The 13295-nt window shown below is 32.6% G+C and overlaps 1 protein-coding gene across 2 annotated transcripts in view; it reads right to left on the minus strand.

Annotated features, from left to right (window-relative positions):
• Nucleotides 1-13295, minus strand: part of LOC129945900 (neurobeachin-like protein 1) — a 136867-nt gene that overhangs the window by 20206 nt on the left and 103366 nt on the right. The window lies entirely within an intron of this gene.

A 13295-nucleotide genomic window follows, 5' to 3' on the forward strand; every position in this document is an offset into this window, starting at 1 on the left:
AATGTAGACAGAGACACTGAATTGAATCGTGAACTTCAATACAATACAGTAGAAATGGCATGATTGTTGCTCGCAAACATTCCTTATTTCGCTTATTCTTGCTAAAATATGATCAAATAATGGTATCGCATTGGCTGTTGCATCTTCTGGCATTGCGGCAACATTATTGGATGGGGGCAGAACAGCTCATTCAGTATTTAAACTTCCACTAAATATTCAAAATAACCCAGACGCGGTGTGTAATATTAAAAAACAATTATCCATGGCCAGAGTGCTGAAACAGTGTATAATTATCATCTGGGATGTTTGCACTATGGCACACAAACATTCGCTTGAGCCGTTGAACAGGACATTTAAAGATATAAATAGCAACGACAGACTATTTGACAGCAAAAAATGTGGATGTCAACAAATTAAATCTCAAGATACAACATTTGTTATAAGGAGATTTGGTGTCATACAAATCTATTGATACAGTTTTATGATGCTATCGAAGCTGTAAATTATCCAACTGAGTTTTTGAACTCATTGGATTTACCAGGCATGCCACCACATAATTTACAACTGAAGGTTGGATCTCCGGTAATTTTGCTTCGTAATTTGAACCCACCACGGTTGTGCAACTACACGCGATTAGTAAATAGAAAATGAATGAAAAATGTTATCGAAGCCATAATTCTAAATGGCGAATTTTGAGGTGAAAACATATTATTACCGCGAATCCCTACTATACTTATAGTGTTCTATATCCCTGCCACTTATATACCATATCCTTACACACTTACAATAAATGAATAACATTTTTAGCAAAATATTCTCTGAAATTATTTTGATGACAAAACAACGTGTGTTGGGTCAGCTAGTAGATCTATAAAAATACAATGATGGAAGAGTTGACAGCTGTGAAAATTGTTTTGCGGCAATTAGGTACGGATGACTTACAAAAATCAACTCTATATTTAAATGAACACAGAAAGTGATCTTTTTGTTGGTAACAAAAATATAATACCCTCGCAATACCACGATTTCTGTAAATCGTTAAAAACTTCTGATAAGTAAAGGGTAGTCCATACTTAATAAATTCATAGATTGCTTGTTTTACGGCTTCAACAAAAAAAAAAGAATGTTGTATCTATTTTATAGCTTGTACTTAATATTGTTATTTATATAATTTAACTTTTCAAAAGTAAATTAAAATGAAAAATGGTACATGAAACTTACAAAATCGTAATTTGAAAATTTGCAAATATTGACAACCTATGAATTGTTCCTTACTTAAAGAAATATTCAATGGCATACGTATTCTTTGAAAAACGTACATATATAAGGTACACAAAAAGAAGACAAATAGGGGAATTGAAATAAAACAAATTCTTTGTATAAAGAATAATAAAATACATTTCAAAACTTATCTCCAGGTAAGTAGGTACATCACAAATAGATAGGTATTTAATCACCCCACTTTTATTCTAGAACTTCTTTAGTGATATCAAACATTTATTTTGGTTTCTTTTCTTTTAAATTCTCTTCTACTAGCAATCAGGCTACGAGTATAAGAAGCAGAGTGATTCATCGGTATTCTTGATATCTCTTAAACCTAAAACGTATACTAAATATAATATTGATGCATAGAATGTTATTTTTGAATTGTGACGAAATCCAAGAACAATCAATTTAAACAAAAAATACTGAAGTGCCATCAACAAACAATAATATTTGCATATTTTATTATTATCTGTCAAAAGTTTTTGCTTTTGTATTAAAAAAAAATCAGATTAGATCACTTACTCGTATATTGGTCTGATGCCAGAGAGCTACATAAATAACAATAATTTGCGTCACGAAAAAGTGTACGCGTACGTATACCATGATTAAGGCCGGTCACGTGCTTTTTCCATCATTGAGAAGATGATACTCCTCGCAGCGCAGCGCGGCGTTCAAGGGGATTAATCCTTGGATTAGCCAATAGACAGTACTTTTTTTATTTATACTACCAAACACACCCATTTTGGCCTGTTTTTTAAATTTCATTCGATGGCATTATTATTTGTTTTCGTGTTTTGTCTGCTAATCTCTCGCTTTCTCAAAAAAAAAGAATATAAATAAAAACAAAAACTCACGAATGACCTTCAATAAAAAGAGGGATGGTTGTTTGATAGAAGATTATATAGATTTGTGTATATTTGTTTGCAAATTAAATGTCTTCACAATGACGGGTCGTATACTATATAGCTACATTTATATAAAGTTGTTAATAATTGGCTTTCGTCAGAGATAATCTCAATTAAAATTTAAAAAAATACTCTTAAAATGGTAGGCACTGGTTTTGTGTTGGTTGAATTGGGTAAATTGGTTTTTAAGTCCATGTGTCAGTATTGAAAAAGGACTTATTCAAATGAGAGGAGCAAGCTGCTTTAATATAGGATACAAGTCTATACTATTCAAGTGGGTTCCTACTTGATGTTTATTTGTAGTGAAATATATTTTCAACTTAAATTAGGGATGCTATAGTTTAGGAAAAAGTGTCTATGTATTGAAATTTAATATTTCCTTCTATTACCAAGATAGGAACATGTCAATTAATAAGGAGTTTGTGTTTTTTAGCCTCGAGGTAAACTGTACAATAAACTTTAAGAGATTTTCGAATTTTGCTTATACTAAAAAACATTAAGTTATTTCAATAGATCCAATTTTGAGAATTAAAAACGTAAATGTAAACATTTCTTGACGTTTTCTAAATCTAAATCTAAAATTTGTGTAGACCAAAACATTAGTAACCAAAACTACCTCCATCTTTATGTCATTCAAATCTCATAACTTTAACAAATCATGTTATTTTTTTTTTAAAGACTCTTTTAAATTGTCAATATAAATACGAACCCAACCGAACTAAACGTAAGCGCGAGACGAGCAGTCTCCTTTTATTTCAACCAAAAACAAGCTGGCCAAATTCAAATTTGATCATGATCACGTCAACTGGACCGCTAGAAAATGGATGAACGTACCTTTTTTGGGCAGATTCAAATTCAATTTCAAGGATTCCCATGGTTTCCGTCACGTTTACAGACCAGCCAAAGGGTCACTAAATCTACGTCACACCAAATTTACTATGAAACATGGAGGAGGTAAGGTAATAATGTGGGTTTTTTCCAGGGCAGAGCACACGTTCAATACGGTTAAGACGTGGTTTCAAGAGAACCAGATTTATGTGTTACAAGCGCCAACACAGTCTCAAAATTTCAAACTCATAGAAAATCTATAAGAAATTGTAGATCGACGAATTGTGAGAACTATTTGCAAAAATAAAAACGATCTGCTTGATCAAATCAAATTGGCTTGGGAAAGTATCCCAAACATCATAATTCTAATTTAATTGGCTTCATGCCTCGAAGATGTGCTGAGGTGATTCAAAACAAGGGGTTTGCTTAAAAATAATAGCAATATTTTAGTAAGTCTAAACAAAATAGATGTATTTTTTAAAAGTTGCTAATATTAACCGAATTGTATACTAATTGTGCTATATTAAATGAACTATTACAAAAAAAAAAAACATTTTACTTTATTTTTAGGAATTCTTTTTTGGTTTGTTTTTCAATTAACGAACATTCAAAATTATTCTAAAATTTAGTTTTTTTATGATTGAACTTTGAAACGACAACCTTTCAATTTTTTAAGTACAGACAAATAAATCAATCTTTGCGTTGGTAGTTCCTTTTTTTAAACTAATCGTATTTAAATATGACGTGGATGTCTAGGTTTGTATGACACATTTTTGAAATTTTGTTCTTGGCCTTTTTCTTTTTTTTATTTAGCAAAAACACGATCAAACAAGTCGGGCGCCACCAAAAACTAGAAGCTACAAAAATATTAAACTTTGAGTTCGCTTGTGAAATTGAACTGTATGTATTATTATTCATTCGTTTTTTTTTGCTTTTTTTTTTTATTGAAACAGGTGGGCACGAAATGGGCTTATGAATAATAGAATTTTAAAAAAGCGTGGGCTTAATATTCTTTGACTAAACAAATATTATCAAAACAAAAAAAATAGTTATATTTTTTTTTGGTAGTTTATAGTTTAATAAATGTATACGTGTGAATGACATCTAAACAAGTTTATAAAATGTAAAAATCTTAAAAATTTGGTAGTCATTGTGTGTCTGATAAAACTGGAAGACAAAACTAGGTTTTTTTCTATCGCACAAACTAAACAAAAGTTTAAGATGTCCTTAATAATCGCACATTTTGACTGTATGGTGTGGATTTTGGCTGGAGGCATAATTGGGCCATATTTTTTTGAAAATGATGCTGGTCAAGCAGTGACTGTTACTGGTGCTCGATATCGCGACATGATTACACAGTTCTTTCTGCCAAAATTGGATGATATTGATGTGTCCAATATGTGGTTTCAACAAGACGGTGCCACATGTCATACAGCCCGTGAAACAATTCAATTACTGCATGAGACATTTTCAGGTCGTGTACTCTCTCGTTTCGGTGATCAAAATTGGCCTCCTAGATCGTGTGATTTAGACTTCTTTTTATGGGGTTATTTGAAATCACAAGTTTATGTCAACATGCCCACAACCACCCGTGCATTAAAGGAGGAGATACAACGCTGCATCAACGAAATTCAGCCACATTTATGCAGAATGGTCATGGAAAATTTCAACAAAGGAGTGAGCATGTGCATGCAAAGCCGTGGAGGCCATTTGTTCGATGTGTTATTCCGTACATAACCCTATCCTATGTACTTTACGAGTCAATAAAAATATAACTATCAAAAGACTAAAAACGGCGTTTTCTATTTAATTCAAATCTTGCGTTAATTTTGGGACACCCTTTATAAAATTAGTTGCAATAAAGTGATTACGTTTAAAACAGCACTAAGCTAGATGCTTCTGCTATTTTCGTGAAAATGGAAAAATTAGAAAATCGTTCTGTCATCTTATACTTCTATTTGAGGGTTTAAAACCAACGCCAATAAAAGCAAAGATGCATTCAACACAAGGACTCACTTTCCTATGATATTCAACTATTAGGCAGTGCGTTTCTGAATTTAAAGTTGGTCGTCCAAGCATCCTTGACGAATAACGCTCCGGAGTTCCAACTCTAAAAAGTATCAAACAATAAACATAAAATAGTGTTGCATGATATAGCTGAGACCTGTAAGAAGTCAGATGAAGGTGTGCGAAATTAACACCCATTCGGGCATGGAAAAGCTTTGTGCAAGATGGGTGCCGCGTTTCAACGAAATAAGGTTCGAATTGATGTCGCTTCCTCCTTATTTTCCAGACGTAGTCCCCAACTAGTACTGTATGTTTCCTAACATCAAAAACACGACAGGGAGGTAAGAGAAATGGAAGCAATGAAGAAATGATTGAATCTATAAATCAATATTTTGAGGAGTTTCACCAACCTACGTTTAAAACATGTATTGCTAAACTAGAACACCATTATCAGAAAATATCAGACTTAATGGAGATAATGTTGCGAAAACTAAATTTAAAAGCATCGTTTTTTTCATTTGTTCTTGGTCAAGACGAAAACTTTTCACCCCAACCTAGTATTTATGACACTATGTTTCTATGTGAAGTTTAATCTGGAATGAATAAAATTGACCATTTCACTGGAACATAATCCTTTGATTGTGCTCTAGTGAAATAAATAAAAAAAAGAGGCTGCGACCCACACCGAAAACATCCCATCCTGTCTGTCCATTTCTCTTGTTCAAAAGTTTGTAGGTTTTCGTGTTGGGTTAAAAAAGTTGCCAGTTGAATTATTTTAAACAAAATTTAAATGTTGACAACAAAAGTTGGAAGCCATAATATCAAATTTTTGAAAAGATATTTGAATGGAAAATTAATTTTTACTAACTTTTGTTAATTTTTTTAGGTTTTTAGCTTTTTGTAAAAACCTGTCAATAAGATTTTTCTCAAACTTTTATTGAATGTTGACAACAATATTTTTTAAAAGATAAAAGCCAATATCTCAAAGTTTTGAAAAGATATTTGAGTCGAAAATCAATTTTTACCACCTTTTATTAATTTTTTTGTTAAGATTTTTATTTTTGGTAAAAAAAACTGTCAATTCGATTTTTCTCAAAATTTTACCGAATGTTGAAAACAATATTTCTTATAAGTTAAAGTTTTTTCAAAAGATATTTAAGTCGAAATTCAATTTTTACCAACTTTGAGTAATGTTTTTTTTAGGCTTTTATTTTTTATAAAGAAAAAATTTGATTTTTCTCAAAATTTTACCAGATGTTAAAAACGTTATTTTTCGTTTTTTATTTTGTATTTATTTATTGATTTATAAAAATACCCTTAATTGGATTTTTTCCCAAAAATGTACTGGTTTGGTATCACGTTACAATATATAAAATAAAATTTTTTAAACTGCTGTGGTAAAAACAACCCACGCAGTGTTCTTTAGAGTCCTTTCTGCAGCTTTCTGCATTATTATCTGTATAACAAAATTTATTTGAAGTCGATATCTCTTCTGGTTCTTGAGCTATGGACGACGAAAAAAACGTCGCGAACGCATGGACGTACAAACATACATACGAACACATGCACGCACAGACATCTTTCTAAAAATCTTTTATTTGGACTCTAGGGGCCTTGAAACGTCGTGATATTTCAAAATTCCAATTCGAAAAATCGAACCCATTACAATAACTTCCTATGGAAAGTTAATAAACTCCACAATCACTTTGAACGGGTACTCTTCAAGAGCCCCAAAGAAGTTACTGGGGCAGAGAAAAAGGGGGAAGGGTTGGAAAGGAGGTGTCGGCGTACATTGATTTTGAATTCTTAAACACTGCAATGACAGGGAAAGATAGAGGTTGGCAAGGCATTCTACATTCGCGTTGTAAGGCTAAAAAATGAATCTTCGTACTTCATAGCACGGCCGAAGTTGGGCTCAAAGGTTAACTGATGTGCATTTTTAAAAGCGTGAGTATTACGGTTAAATTGTTTAAGAAGAGGATTGTAACTGCCTTTTTTTCACTAAAGCATAGTCCATTAAAGTAACTGTAAAAAGGGTTAGACAAGAAACCTTTTGACAATGTTCGACTGTAATAATCGAGTTGATGATATAAATGTAACCACTCATTTTAAAAGCTCTTCCAACAATATTGTCCAAGGTTCTTAAATAAGTTACTGCAGTAACAGCCCAAAAATGGGAGTTATATTCAAGTTTTGTAGATTGTTGCCAGATCTGGAGGAAATGCGTTTGTTAGTTTTATAAACAATAACCAGAACAGAAGGGTATAAAACCTGATTATAATCGTTAAATAAGAGGTAATACATATACCAAAAATTTAAAATGACAGACTTAATGGAGATAATGTTGCGAAAACTAAATTTAAAAGCATCGTTTTTTTTTCATTTGTTCTTGGTCAAGACGAAAACTTTTCACCCCACCCTAGTATTTATGACACTATGTTTCTATGTGAAGTTTAATCTGGAATGAATAAAATTGACCATTTCACTGGAACATAATCCTTTGATTGTGCTCTAGTGAAATAAATAAAAAAAAAGAGGCTGCGACCCACACCGAAAACTTCCCATCCTGTCTGTCCATTTCTCTTGCTCAAAAGTTTGTAGGTTTTTGTGTTGGGTTAAAAAAGTTGCCAGTTGAATTATTCTAAACAAAATTTAAATGTTGACAACAACAGTTGGAAGCCATAATATCAAATTTTTGAAAAGATATTTGAGTCGAAAATCAATTTTTACCACCTTTTATTAATTTTTTTGTTAAGATTTTTATTTTTTGTAAAAAAAACTGTCAATTCGATTTTTCTCAAAATTTTACCGAATGTTGAAAACAATATTTCTTATAAGTTAAAGTTTTTTTCAAAAGATATTTAAGTCGAAATTCAATTTTTACCAACTTTGAGTAATGTTTTTTTTAGGCTTTTATTATTTATAAAGAAAAAACTGTCAATTTGATTTTTCTCAAAATTTTACCAGATGTTAAAAACGTTATTTTTCGTTTTTTATTTTGTATTTATTTATTGATTTATAAAAATACCCTTAATTGGATTTTTCCCAAAAATGTACTGGTTTTGTATCACGTTACAATATATAAAATAAAATTTAACCAAAATGTTCACCTCTTTTTTAAACTGCTATGGTAAAAACAACCCACGCAGTGTTCTTTAGAGTCCTTTCTGCAGCTTTCGGCATTATTATCTGTATAACAAAATTTATTTGAAGTCGATATCTCTTCTGGTTCTTGAGCTATGGACGACGAAAAAAACGGCGCGAACGCACGGACGTACAAACATACATACGAACACATGCACGCACAGACATCTTTCTAAAAATCTTTTATTTGGACTCTAGGGGCCTTGAAACGTCGTGATATTTCAAAATTCCAATTCGAAAAATCGAACCCATTACAATAACTTCCTATGGGAAGTTAATTAACTCCACAATCACTTTGAACGGGTACTCTTCAAGAGCCCCAAAGGAGTTACTGGGGCAGAGAAAAAGAGGGAAGGGTTGGAAAGGAGGTGTCGGGGTACATTGATTTTGAATTCTTAAACACTGCAATGACAGGGAAAGATAGAGGTTGGCAAGGCATTCTACATTCGCGTTGTAAGGCTAAAAAATGAATCTTCGTACTTCATAGCACGGCCGAAGTTGGGCTCAAAGGTTAACTGATGTGCATTTTTAAAAGCGTGAGTATTACGGTTAAATTGTTTAAGAAGAGGATTGTAACTGCCTTTTTTTCACTAAAGCATAGTCCATTAAAGTAACTGTAAAAAGGGTTAGACAAGAAACCTTTTGACAATGTTCGACTGTAATAATCGAGTTGATGATATAAATGTAACCACTCATTTTAAAAGCTCTTCCAACAATATTGTCCAAGGTTCTTAAATAAGTTACTGCAGTAACAGCCCAAAAATGGGAGTTATATTCAAGTTTTGTAGATTGTTGCCAGATCTGGAGGAAATGCGTTTGTTAGTTTTATAAACAATAACCAGAACAGAAGGGTATAAAACCTGATTATAATCGTTAAATAAGAGGTAATACATATACCAAAAATTTAAAATGAAAAATTTCCACTAATGGATAGTGGTAGAGGTTGTAAATTACACTTTGACAATAATACCCATCACTGAGCATTCGAAATATCAAATTCTACTCAATTTATTAAAAAAAAAACTGCTCAAAAAACTACCATTGATTCTATCGATATCATTATCAACTCCTTTTTCATTATTGGTCTTCACTTTGATGTTGACATTTTTGGAAGTTTGTTTATTTGATAGATGAATACAAAACGGACATTGCAAGAACACATCGATTCGAAAGCAGCTCAATCTTTCGATCTGATCAATTTGCCCTTTGCAAAATCCAAACAGGACACTAAGTAATTAAAATAAAGTAGCACTTTTGACAAAACTGTATCTGAACAAAGTTTTTGCAATCTCATGTGAAATATGACATTGCTTATCATTGCCACACTAAATCAAGTAACAAAACTAATTGTCTCCAATGTTTGTATAGCTATTAAATGTTTAAGTACCGAAGGTTGTTCTAAAAACCTGGTTCGCTCCGGATAGAGAATTTACTTTTGAATTACAAGATTTGCTAATTAAACATCAAACTCTAATCATAAGTAAATACATAATAAATAAATAAATTGATTAAAATCAGACCCACGCTTAATACTTTATATAAGGTACATATTGTAACTTTATCAAATTTTTTTTACGATGATGATGATGTGGAGCGAAATTGTAGTTCGTGTGTTGACAGCTCACGAGCCCATCGTTTTGATCATTGCACTTGAGTGAAGAAGCACATGATAGCGATAAGAGTCATCTCGTGATCATTATTTGGACTCTGACTCTTCTTATCACATTTATCATAATAATAATTGTTAAAGAGGAGGTACACAAAAACGTACACTCTATATAATTGCGGGTGAAGCATTTCTTTTTTGTATAAAAGTTCTTTTAAATACATAAAATATATGTACTTAGGTTTTGTAAACACAAGACTGCCTCCTTTTTATCTTGAAAATGTCAGATAAAATTGCAAGGAACTGGTGTGCGGCTTTCATAACCTGAGTCATCCGTTTTTTATTTTTTTATTGTACTTGTGAAATGAAAATTCTAAAGACCGCGATTTCAGAAGATAAAAGCAATTTCAAAGTATTTTAGTACGATAAGAACGGTTAAGTAACATGTGAAGTGGATTTGAATTAGCTAGTTCCTACTTTCGATGGGATTACAATAAATCAATCAAAGCTTACAATTTCTTATCCCAAAGCAAGAACGTGCAACATTGTTGGCAACTTTTAATCAATCAATCATTCCCATTACTCTTCCTTTGATTAAAAAGCTTCACAAAAAAAAGAAACTTCCTTTGATAAAAATAAATGGAACACCATGACTGTACCACTTCTTATCAATTTCATGGATGGGTTGGATGGTGGTGGCCTAGCTGTCACTCTTCAAGTGAATCAAGGGGAATAAACTATTTGATAGGTATACTTTTATACGCGTCTGCATTGCCATTTCAAAAAAGCCTCGCTATCTTGAAAGTGATTTCTATGGTCTAACTCACGTGATTCGAACTCAAACTACGCGTCGGCGGCGCGGAGGTGGCGGCCTGATGGTGTTTCGCTTTATCAATTGAAAGCATGGCACATAAATTCCACTAATTTGTAGATTTAAGATTGGAAACATTTTGATTTCTGTGATTGAAATCATGAAATTATTATACTGTCGAGACGATCGACCGAACGACCGACCGCGACGACGCGACGTAAGATCTAACTACGGAGAAGAACATCAGGTCCGAGTGCGAGTGCAAATGCGAAGTAATGCGTGAATAATCAGATGCGTGGAAACTTTTATGAATGTCAGCACAACGTAATTGTTAGATAGTTTCCGTTTGGTGAATTTGTGATTTCAAACAAAAAGATGATGGTTTTAATCACAGTGGTCGTTGGCTTCCTTGAGTTGGAACTTTGCTGTACCATGGTATTGAGATTGAGTGGCCTAATGAAGAAAACGTGATGTGATAAGAGAATTTGGAAGGTGTATTTTTTTTCTAACTATTTAGTATAGTAAATTAAGCTTTAATTGATAAGATCAGAATTATAGTATGAGAATATAAAAATACAAATTAAGATATCTTGGGTAATTTTAAATAGATGCTAATCGTGATACATGACTGGCATATTTTTGACACAATTAAATGAGTTGATAAGAATAGTCGAATCTGTTTCAATTATATTACATAATCTATATATCTAGATCACTAATTTTTAGCAACAGATGTTGAAATTAATACTATGTATTTATTAGCTGCAGGGTTTTCCATTAAGAGGATTTATTTTGGTATCAAAAATATATTTTTAAGAAGAATCAATGTTCATTGTATTTTATAGCAAAGAGGAAAGTATGTTATTAACAATGGAAAGACATTTCAATCAAATGCCTTTTTATAGTCGATTCCCAAATTTTCGGCTGTTAGCGTTCGACAACATCACGAATACTTTTTAAATTAATTTCAAATTATTTGTCGAGCATTATCATTCATGTAGGTTGTTAAATTTAAAAATCTCTCAATTATTATCATCTCTTTGGAACTTAGCTTCAGTCCCACCACCGTCTTGTTGAAAATAAACATAGTCTATCATCCAATGTCATACAATTCATAAATCATAGCTCGGTAACGTATTCCAACCTTATTTTTGGATTACTTTGCATGCCTACAAATCACAACAAAAAACGAAACCTTTATAGGATGGAGCGCTTTTTAAAAATCATTCCAATAGGTTTTTCACACTAAGTTCAAAACCAGGTTTTCGCGAAATTTTCGGTTTTGGCCGAAAACCTACATCGAGAACTCAAGTGTTCCCATACATTTTTGGTGAACCACAAGTTTTATTAAACCATAAGTTTTATATAAAACCTCTCGAAAACTAGTAGGAATCCAAAGTTGATCTAAACAAACAAACCTTTCGAAACATTCAGCGCTCAAATTAATGTAAAAAAACAACTGATGGCTGCTGTCAAAACAAATATTTCATTTTGAAAAAATTTGGTTTATTTATACAATTTCCTTACAAAATAAGAATTATTACTTTTTTTAATTTACAGAATATGAAAGAAAAAAAAAAAGAAAAATTTGGGGGAGATGCGTGGCAACAAAAAAACGTATAGAATAAGAAAAAGCCCAGTGATTATTTGCGGCACTGGCGGTTCTTTTACGATCGTCCAGAGTTTAAAACGCTCATTGTTAAGCGAGGAACTGGAATTCAATAATCCCACTGGCGTGACGACCCCAAGGTCGAGGAAGACTTGCTCACAATAATAACGTAATAACGTTTCCAGGGATGCGTCTTCGAACTCGTCTCCACAAATATGTTCGACGTTTTCGCCTACTACCAGGAAAAAGACTTTCCGGTAACTCCGTTCAATTACAAGGGTTTTGGAGATATGAGAAAGGCGATCAGTTCATTTGTAGAGGAGAATAAGTATGAAAGAAAATCTCTGGTGGAGACTATGTCGCAGCAGACAAGGAAAATTTGCTCCAAAACATTCCACAATGTGGGAATCGTTGTTCCAGTAAATAAAACCATAACAGTGGGCTATCGCCCCTTGATGAAAAGTGATGCCAACATAAAGAAGATCATCAGTCCTTTGGACAAGCCAGGCGAGTTCTCAAAGGAAGAAACCAAATAGATAGTCATGGAGAAATTGCAGCCTATCATAAATTCCGTGATCGCTCTGGATGATTTTGATTTTGGTACAATTCTGGAACTACGAATTGACCTTTTCTGCTCTGGCCATAAGGACCTACACAAAATCGTTCAGAATCTTCTCAACTCCGCCTATAAGTTGCTCGGACGGCCACAGTACATGGAGATTTTGATGGGACATTTGGCCAGCAGAAGCAATAGTCGTAAGCTCAGTATTTTGGATTGAATTTGTTGTGAAAGATAAAGAAAATGTTTTACATAAATAAAATTAACTTTTAATGTAACAGTTTTGTTTCTTGTTGATTATATGATTTTTTTTCTACACAATTAGCTTCTCCTTAGTGAATTGTTCGGACCGGTTGAAGTAAACAAAGAGGATAGATGCAGCCAAGTGAGCTTGTAGTTGTTGTTGATGTCGTGAGCTAAATTCACCCGTCCCCAGAACTTTAGTTGAAACTCTTCTTCGAGACGAGCTAGTGTTACGTTAAAATCAATTTAAATTGGTTAGAATTAATTTTATTTCCAACAATAATTAATAAAATTTGACAGCCGGTGTTAAATAAATT

The sequence above is a fragment of the Eupeodes corollae genome, chromosome 2 (genome assembly GCF_945859685.1).
Source record: "Eupeodes corollae chromosome 2, idEupCoro1.1, whole genome shotgun sequence".
NCBI lineage: Eukaryota > Metazoa > Arthropoda > Insecta > Diptera > Syrphidae > Eupeodes > Eupeodes corollae.